The sequence below is a fragment of the Phascolarctos cinereus genome, unplaced genomic scaffold (assembly GCF_003287225.1).
Source record: "Phascolarctos cinereus isolate Bilbo 61053 unplaced genomic scaffold, phaCin_HiC Scaffold_2;HRSCAF=192, whole genome shotgun sequence".
Classification (NCBI taxonomy): domain Eukaryota; kingdom Metazoa; phylum Chordata; class Mammalia; order Diprotodontia; family Phascolarctidae; genus Phascolarctos; species Phascolarctos cinereus.
The window spans coordinates 384,681,125-384,691,507 of NW_027555625.1; the positions used below are offsets into that span (position 1 = coordinate 384,681,125).

Genomic DNA, 10,383 nt, shown 5'->3' on the forward strand with positions numbered 1-10,383 from the left:
TTGTCCAGTATTCCCAAACTCTCAGCAGGGGTGGCCATATTGAAATAATCCAAAGAGGAGGACAGGGTTAGGTCTAGAGACAGCCTGTCTCCCCCTAACTCCCCCCTCCTGGTGCAGGGAAACTATAATCAGCTGCCCCATTCCATGGGACCCTGGACACAGCTGCAGCTCACATTCTCACTGACCTGTCCCTTGGGCAAAAGGGCTGTGGAAACAAAGAGGCTGTTTGCCAGGAACATAAAGCTCTCCAGGGGAAAGACTACAAGTGGTTATTCTTGGGATGGAGCCTCAGGGTCAAGGTTGTTACTATTTTCCGGCTCTGTCTTCAGACAGCCTAATCCATGGGCTCATAAGGCCTATCTGGCACAATTTCAAATGATTTGAGTCAATTTCATATCAAAATGGACCTTCATTCCAGATCCCCTTATTTTCCATGTGGGAAAAATTGAGCTGCAGAGAGCAGAAATGTCTTACCTAATTGGGAGTCCCAAAGTCTTGACTTCTAGTTCCAAGTTCTTTCCATTGTACACACCCTCCTAAGATATCCTTTCCTTTAAGGGCTGTGCCTTACACATAAAGATACATTCCCATAGAAAAGATAACAGGAAAGACAGACACTACTCAGGCCTGTGATGTAGATGCCATGACGTAACAGAACAAGATACTCATCTTCATCATCATAATAGGTTTGAAATCTGGATTTGAATCTCAGCTCTTCTCCTTATCACCAGTGTGACCTTATCTATGACACAACCTCTCTCAACTTCCAGTTTCCTCCTTTCTTCAAATGAGTATATTGGGCTAGATATCTCTGAATTTTAAATTCTCTATGGAGCTGTAACTACAGTGGGGTGAACAAGGTTATAGCTTAGGGTTGTAAAACACTGAGAGGTATGTTTTATCTATTAACAGCATTTCTTCAGCCTTCTGTCTCCAAGCCTTAGTCATCTACCCACCCCTATATGGGTCACAACCCCCTTTCCCTGGCCTAGATCCCTTGGAGATTGAGGGAGGCCAATGTAGCTGGGTCTTCTTCTACTGGCACACCCTCTCTGCTTCCTCCTGGGGTTTCAAAAACCTATATTCATTGGTTGAGCCAAAGGGTACAGGCTAAGTTTTCCCTCTACAGTAAACTGCATCCAACTGGGAGAGGCCATGGACTGTCATGAAAGCTACTGGTGGCACAATGAAGGTGAAAGCTGAGGTGGGACCACGAAGCCTTCCCAGATTCCAAATGAGCTCCTCCTCTGTTCTAGCCCAACCTGTTTCCTCTTAGCTACAACCTCTCCAGCATCTGACTGAGCTGCCTTTCTTTTTGTGGTACTGATATATTCTTTACCTTATTTTCTAGGGCCTTGCTGTCAGATGAGTGGGATCACAGGATCACAGGTCATAAGATCACAGGGTCATGGTTTGAGAGACAAAAGGGACGTTAGAAGTCATCTCATCTAACCTTTCCATTTTACAGTTGAAGAACTGAGGCCCAGAGAGATTAAGTGACTTACTACCAATGGACAAATGGGCAGTAAATTGCAGAGTCCTCCAACCCCCAAATCCAGCATTCTTTATACTATACAACTCTTGAGAAGATAATAAGGTGCTGGTTTAAAAAGCTATTTACTAATACCTAAGGTACCCGCATTTTTTAATGGAAGGACTTTAGGCACCAGAAATGCTTTGAAGTCCCAACATAATGAAGTTCTAATTGTGAAATTTTAGGCAAGAGAGTATATGTATGTATGTATGTATGTATGTAAGTATATGTAATATGTGTATATGCATATATGTAATATTACATATAAAATATATCACATGTATCTTTTCTGTCAGCAGGTGGAGGATTGGGTTGATGTGAGGGAGGGAAGGGACAGATTTTTCTACAGAAATGTTTGAGCTACAAGGGACTTTAGGACAAAAAACATAAAAGGTTGGATCATTTTGTCCAATCCCCTCATTTAAAAAACCTGCTAAATAGGTACCAATGTCTCCCCAAAGATCAAAGGAGATTCACTGGGAGCCTGAATGAGATCTAAAGGTTACCTTAAACATGGAAGTGAATGAAAAAACCTGTGGGCTAACATTACAATAGGCAAGGATACCGAGAGCGACTCAGGGGAGGAGCAAGAAGTCAAGATTGGTTCTTGATTAAGGCCTAGCAAGAATCCCGTATTTATTTTATTAAACGCTATTCTTTCCTAAGTACTTTCATATTCATTGACTCATTTGATACTCACTGCGGAGCCAGGATAATTTTCTCTCTTGGATGAAGAAACTGGGGTTAAACAACCTGTTAAATGTCCACTGCTAGCGAGTGGCAGTTAAGCCTTAGAATCAAGCAAGTATTTATAAATTTAAATTTAATTTGGATTAATAATTAAAATTAAATTTAGATTAATAATTAAAAGTATTAATAAATATTAAGCAACTTCTGTGTTCTAGGCATTGCAGATACAAAGAAAGAGAAAAGCAAAATGGTCTCTACTGTCCATTACTTTGCAAGCCAGCCTCTCAGTTTCCTGCCTTCTAGTGCAGGGCTGGTTTCTACCTGTTCTACAGAACATCAATACCAAATGGTCCTTACGCTGTTTGAGCTTCTGTCCTTCAAAATAATGACTCCTGGGTCTTCCATTCATGTCTCAGATGTCCCATCTGTAAAATGGGCATATACTGTAGTACCTTGAGCCCATAGGAAGGCTCATTAAGTCAGAAATCCTATATGAGAAATGTCCCTTGGAGAAAGGAATTTAGATTGGTGTAACAATACTTAATATCTAGTGTAGTTGTGGTACTGTCTTACTATTTTGTGAGCCTCCACTTCCTCCTCTGTAAAACGAGAGAACTGGCTGCTCTCTAAGGCCTTTCCCAGCTCTAAAGTTCTGTGCTTCTTCGTTTTAAGGTCCCTTCCAGCTCTAATGGTCTATGTTTCTTTTTTGTAGAGTTATAACGAGAAATGAAAATTTATTTTGCATGAGTGAGGAAGAACGGGACGCTACCTTCAGCAAAAGGCCAACAAGCCTCTTTCTGCCTTAGGGGCTGAGAAAATTGGTGAGATTAATCTCCACAATGCCTCAGCTCCAAGTTTCCCACATGGCTGACCACTGAAAATGCCTCAAGCCACAGAAGAAGGAAAGAGAAGACAAGTAAGTGTAGTGGGCTGCTGCCTAGTTATAGGATTACTGGGATCATGAGAAGGCTCCTAAGCCCAAAACATCCTTAATATCCTCCCCACCCCTCTCCAAGTGGTGGCTGGAATGCCAATATTCCATTTCATCCACTTAGCTCAAAGCCTGGTACCTAAAATGGGGTTCTACCATACATCTGAATTTGAATGAATTTAGATGCTTCCTGAGGATACATCTGATAAGGATTATTATCATATTATTATAGCATTTATATGCTGTACTTTAAGATTTACAGAGCTCTTTACAAATATTATCTCATTTTATCCTCACAACCCTGGAAGGTGGGTGCTATTATTATCCTCATTTTACATATAAGGAAATGGGCAGAAGCCAGTAGTGCTTGGGCTAAGATTTGTACTCAGTCTTTCCATCTTCAGGTACAGCATTCTGTCCACAGAGCCACCAGTTGTCTTGGTAACTGAAAGTTATGGAAGGAAGAAGAAAGACAAAATTTGAGAGCTCTGAAGACCTGAGAAGCAGCCTAGTATGGCTGAAGAACAATGAAGAAACCTAGGTGAGTCTCCACTCTATAAAATGAATGCTGGGCCTTTAAATATCTGGTTCCAACTCTGACAGAACTGGAAGGGGTTTCAGGTGTCATTAAGTTCAACCCCTTCATTTTAAATATAGGGAAACTGAGGCCCAGAGAGTCACAAAAGGAGTTAGTGGACAGATAGTATCTTTCAGGGAGATCTGCATTTTAATGCAATCATGGAACCATAGGGTTTTTGAGTTGGAATGGATTTTAGAGATCATCTCAAGTGGTAACATTGGGCCTGCAAACTTCAAAAAAAATACACATTTTGATAACTGTATTGCTACAGAAGTTTTTTGTATCATCAGTCCCATGTATCTTACACATTATTCTGAGATGGCTTCACCAGCTTGCCAAACGGGTCCAAGAAATGGAAAAAAGAACCATGATCTAAACCAATGACTTTCATTATACTGATGAGGAAACTGAGGCTCAGAGAGGGCAAGAATCTTGCCAATCTAATAAATGACAGAGTGAGGATTCTAACCCAGATCTTTTGACTCCATGTCTAGTTTTCTTTCCTCATACTGCACTATCGCCTAATCCAGAGGACTAAGGTTCTGGTGATGGAGATTTCAGACAGAGAAGTGTGAGATTTCAGTCAAGCCTTTCCAGAGCCCCTCAAAACCATCCTGCCTGTGCAAGAGTCCAGCCACAGAGATGGGCACAAAGTAAGCACTCAATAAACTTGTTGACTGAGAGCCTAGTTGGCCAAGAAAACATGCAGCACAGGTCCTAGCCGGGGAAGGGAGATCTCAACTAGGCCCCAAAGGTTGGCAGTGAGTCTGCTGTGCAAAAGGCATTCAAGCCAGCCAGCGACCTCCTTGCATTTATTTGGAGTTGCTTTTCTTTCCTCCCCATCTGCTTTCAAAAAACAGCTGAATGGCTTCAGTCTTTAGACCTATTCCTGGCCGACACCTCCCCCACCCACACACCTCCCCCCTTCGCTCACACTGCAGCCAAACTGTGGAAAGACAGAGAATAGAGCCATGGGGACCAGCTGTGTTTCACTCCCTCTCTGGCCCCTGACTGTTCTGACCCTTCCCTCCAGTGATTCAAAAGGGGGAAGGGGGTGGCTGATTTGGGCCAACCGGGATTTAGACTCACCAATCTCCCCACTACCTACCCCAATCACACTAAAATATCAAATGGGTCCCAGCGTGGCAGGGTGAACAGAACACTGGCCTGGGAGTCAGAAGACTTAAGTTCTAGTTAGTTGGATACTAAGCCTCTATGTGACTTTGTGCAAATCACTTTCTACTTCTCAGTGTCCTCCTCTAGAAAATGAGGGAGGGCTACACTGATGGACTACGTGAGTGCTAACATTCTGTTCCATTTTCTAGGATCTAAGGCCTCTTCCTGCTCTGTTTTATGTTCCAAGGTTCCTTCTACCTGTAACATTCTACAGTAGCTCTATGTTCTAAGATCCTTTCCAGCTCCAACATTCTGTTTTAAGGTCTTTTCTAGCTCTGATAGTCTACAAATCTATGGTGGGGAAGAGAAAAGGGGTGTGTCTAAATCCTTGTGCCTAAAATGAAAACTGTTTTGCTCAACAGTTCTAGTTACATCAATGTTCAGAGCAATTGGACAGGTCAGAGATTGTTATCCTTACTTTAGATATGAGGTCAACATTAGAGGGTGTGACTTGCCCTAGGTGACAGCTACTAACTAAGAGTGAGAATCAGTTTTCACACCAAGGCTCCCTTAATTTCTCCCTTTCCTAATCATAGATCACAGCATTTATAGCTGGCAAGGGCATCAGAGACCATCTAGTCCAAGTTTTACAGAAGAAATCCTTTTACTAAGGGGATTTGTTCCGTGAAGTTGGGATTCGGTCAAAGGGCCACACCTGAGGACCTAAAGGGCCACATGTGGCCTCGAGATCGCAGGTTCCCCATCCCTGATCTAGACCAATCCCTTCATTTTATAGACAGACATGTCTGTCCTGAAAGGCTGAGGCTTGCCTAAAGGCAGAAAGCGGTAGATCTAAGACTCAAATCCAGGGCTCTTTCCACCACATAAGGCTGCATGGAGTGACAACCTTGCCGGGAAGAGGCCTGCACTGCTAAAGTGGTAGCCCCTCAGGGTGGACTTGAACGGTGATTCTCCCTATTCTCCCCCCACGGGCCTCTCAGTCCTACCACCTTCATTCTCAGTGCATTAATCCAGAATACTCTCATGAAATGGAAATACAGGAGGGTCTTAACTGCTGCCTTGTTCCCTACTCCAGTTTGCACCCCCCACCTAGTAATTAGAGGCCAGAAAAGCCACAGCCATGTAGACAACACATACCTCTGGCTACCTTTTTTTATCCATACTAAGCCTCCAGTATCAGAAACAGTCCAAGGTCACACTGCCTCCCATTTCCCACAAGTGGGTGGGGTACCTTTCATTGGTGAAACCATTTCAGACTCCAAAGGCAAGTGGCTGGGACAGGCAGCTCCAAATGGAATGACACTCCCCAGAAATTATAGGCCCAGCATGACAGGCAAGTAGTTCTAATTGGGAGAGTGGTGATGAGTGAGGGCTGAGATACAGAGAACAACCCCCTTTCTTTCTCTTTTCAAAACCACTCAAGCCCAAAGTTCGTCAGCAGACGGAGGAGGAAGGATGTGCCCCCATTAGTCCCCTTCACACTGTTCTCTGGAACACAGAGTAATGAAGATGGTTTCCTCTTTTCTCTATCCAGGGCAATGCTGGCACACAGAGGGTCAGTCTCTGGCCAAACAGTGGCTGAACACAACACAGCTGATGGCAGAGCTGGCAAAAGATTCACCACGTCACACAAGAGTGTGATTCTACACAAGATCCATGAGATTACTGGCCACAACTGTGTATGACTCAGACTTTGTTCCAAGCTCCGAGACATCAGGAGCCCCCTCCCCTAGTGAGATCCAGATTCTTTCCGGACCAGAAATAATAGTGACCTGAAATCAACACAATCTAGACAAAAGGCATTTTTATGAAGCAGTTGCAAAGATCCCACACATTTCTCCAGGAGAAAAGGGTTAAAAGTAGCTAGGGCTGGTTGTTGTCAAATGGTCAAAGGGAAAGACTGGCAGTTTGGAGGGCTTTGCGTCACAAGGTATTGCCTAGAGGAGGCACTACAGAATGGTCCAGTTTATTATCGTATTCTGCAGAAGGTCCAGGACTCGCAGTAGGGAAGGCCTAGGTTCGGATTCTGCCTCTGATGCTGGTAGTGTCACTGCGAGCAAGGTGCTTTCACTTTTCTGAAACTCAACCTCCTCATCATTAAATGGTGCCAATTAATATCTGAAGTGCCTACCTCATAGGGTTGTTGGGAGCCTTAGATGAGATAATGTCAGTAAGTGCTTTGCAAGCTTGAAAATGCCATATAAATATCTGGTAGTATTATTATTATTACCCCTTTTAACTTCAGCCATATTAGTTTTGGCTCACTGTTCTAACCTGTACAGACACATTTGGATCTTGACTCATCTATCCTTTTGAACTATCCATCCCAACTTTGTCATCTGCAGACTAAGTGGGCCACCTGTTTTCATCCAAGGAATTACCAAAAATATTGACTAGAACAGAGCCCACGCCAGTCCCTGAGGTGCACCACTAGAGACTCCTCTCCAAGTTAACATCTATTCACCACTGAGTACATAAGTCATTAACTGTGGTCATCTACTACTTCTTAATCCACCTGACTGTATTTTAATCATACAATCCATCTTGATCTCAAGGATGTATGGAGAGACTTTGTCAAATGCTTAGCTGAAATCTAGGTGTTCCCCAACCTGCCAGTAGAAAAAACCCTGTCAAAAATGATTGTTCATTCACTAAGCAATAGGTGGTCATGAACAAACTGCAGCAGAGGAGTGGAAGGGAACTCGAAACCATGCCAAAAGAGCTGAAAAAACCAGCAATGCTAGCCTGGAGAAGAGGAAACAAGAGAAACTTCACAGAGTTGGATTCAAAGTACTGTAAGAGCTATCATGTGGAAGAAGCACGAGACTCGTTCTGCCTGGCCCCAGAAGATGGAATGGATGGAACAGGACAAACAGGTGAACGTTGCAGGAGATTTTAGCTTAATGTAAGGGGGAAAAAAAAAGGTTTGAGAATTAAAGTTACCTAAAGTGGAATGCACTGCTTCAGCACAGTGAGCTCACTGGAAGTTTTCAAGTACAGACTGACTACCTTTTGTCAAGGACACTACAGAGAGGATTCTTGCTCACACACTTACTGGTCTTTGAGTTTCCTTCTAACTCTAAGGTTCTGTGCAATCTTTTTTCCTGCTACATGTGAGGTTGGGGAGTAGAACCCAGGGCTGTTTAGAGTTGGATGAATAAATTACAAAAGATAAAACCGATCATTGGGATGACATGAAACTGAAAAGCTTCTGCACAAACAAAATTAATACATCTGGGATAAGAATGAATGTGGCCAAGGGCAAAAAAAAAAGTTAGTATCAAATTTCTTAAGATAATATTTTGGTATCTAAGGTAATATTAAATAACTAACAGATACACATGGTGTGCCAAAAGTCTTAGTGTAGTTTCCTGAAACCGCATTAAGATTTTTGGAAGGTGCCACGTTAAAGACCAAAAGCCATTTCCCAATGCATATGTGGTCAAAGGATGGGAACAAATAGTTCTTAAAAGACTCACCAGCTCTTAAGAGTCACGTGAAAGAAGGCTGTGAAACATTAATAATAAAATAAATGCAAATCAAACAACCCTTGATTTGACTTCATATCCAGTCAATTGGCAAAGATGACAAAAGACGGGAATAGTCAATGCTGGAGAGGTTGTGGGAAGATAAGCACACTAGTGCATTTAGTACAACCATTGTGGAAAGTATTTTGGAATTATACAAATAAAGTGACTAAAATGTCCACTCTCTTTGACCCAGAGATTTTCCTATACCAAGGAGGTCACAGATAAAAAGAAAATTTCAGTATACACTAACATATTTATAGCAGCACTTTCTGTGATTGCACAGGACTGGAAACAAAGCAGATGTCCGATGAATGGGGAACAGTTAAATAAATGATAGTACATGAATTAATGGAATATGTCTACCTCGTAAGAAATTGAGTATGATGAATAAAATAAAGCATGGAAAGACTTAATCGAACTGATACGGAATGAAATCAGCAGAGGCAAGAAAACAATGTATACGATGACTATAACACCACAAATGGAAAGAAGAATCACAAAACAATTGAAAGCGATTATTTTAAAATTACAAAGAACAAGAATGGCCCCAAATTAGAGATATGAGAACTCCTACTCCTCTGAAGAAGTGGGAGGTCTGTGGGTATGGAACATCGCATATAATTTCTGATTTTTTTAAACACATTGATCAGTTTTGCTGATTTTTTTCATTCCTCTTTTTAAAAATGTACTTTGTTATACAGAATAGCTTTATTATGAGAAGGAAGAGATGGGGAAAATTTAAGCAAAATCAACAAAAACTGATTTTTTTTTAAACTAGATGAATAAATTCCTAAGCTACATCACCTGGAGGGATGTCTGACACAGGCATGCTGATTCCCTGGGATAAGGAAGCTACAAAAGGAACCACACAAGTTCTTCTAGTTAAATGCATCATTAAACACTTATCAAGGGATGGACCTAAAACAGTCACTTCTAACTGATCAGTGTTTGGCTGCTTTACTTTACTAGGCCTTAGTTTTTCTACCCGACTAGAGATGCTGCTCATAATAGGCAGAACCATGAGGGAAAAAAGACCCTGGCTCTGGAGTCAGAGGACCTAGGTTCAAATCCCACCTTTGACATTTATTATCTGTGCTATCTTGAGCAAGATACTTCAACTTCCTGGGCCCTAGGCTTTCTCTTCATCTGTAACATGTAGGATTGAACTAGATGGCCTCCCAGCTCCCTCCTAACTCTTGATGCTATGAAAATGAGGGGGTTGGAGAAGATAAGATGAGGGTGGATTTAGGGTAAGGGACCTATATACTAAGAGGAAAAGGATTGGATTAGGTCTCCAGAATCCCTTCCAGCTCTATTTTCTCCCTCCAGCTGAGAGCTTAGATAACCAAGCTTATGCTAGTTACAGAAATGACCATGACCCACCCAGGACCTGGGGAAGCAGAGCCAAGGGATTGTGGTAGGAAACCAGACCCTTCATGAAGGGACAGATGGAGCAGAGGGGCTGAGGACAACAGATCAAGTGAAGATCTCGAATGACCACCAGCTGGGGAAGCCAAGGTCAGTGTCTCCTCCGTCCCAGGATGCCTCCCGAATGAGCCAGGTACCCTAGTCAGCAAAGTGGAAAAATACCACTAGCCATGTGGATAATTCCCCCAAACAACTGTTCTGCAGGACCTCTGGAAACTTCTCTAGTGCTAAGCTGAAGGAGCCTGCCCCCTGGTGACCAAGAGAGGGACTGCTATATGGAAGAAAGGTCTGGCTTGCTCCACTTGGTCCCAAAAGGGCACTGCCTAATGGTGGGGAAGGTATTTGAGAAGACAGATTTCAGCTCCATGTAAGGAGAATTTCCTAACAATCTGAACCGTCCAACAACGGAATGAGTTCCCTCAGGAGATAGTGAGCTCAAGCAGAGGATGGGACGAGGAAGGAATTCTGCTTAGTTACAGGTTACAATAGATCCCCTTCCAACTCTCGAATCTATGAACCTAAGGGCCGAGGGCTTAAGGTTCTTAAAAATAAG

At 42.7% G+C, this 10,383-nt stretch overlaps 1 long non-coding RNA gene across 1 annotated transcript; it reads left to right on the top strand.

The window, feature by feature from the left end:
- The first annotated feature begins 825 nt into the window (after positions 1–825).
- Positions 826–8,964, top strand: LOC110192834 (uncharacterized). Its single transcript, XR_002320270.2, has 4 exons — positions 826–891; positions 2,937–3,140; positions 3,580–3,696; positions 6,407–8,964. It is a non-coding gene; the product is annotated as an uncharacterized LOC110192834 (long non-coding RNA).
- The last annotated feature ends 1,419 nt before the right edge of the window (positions 8,965–10,383 follow it).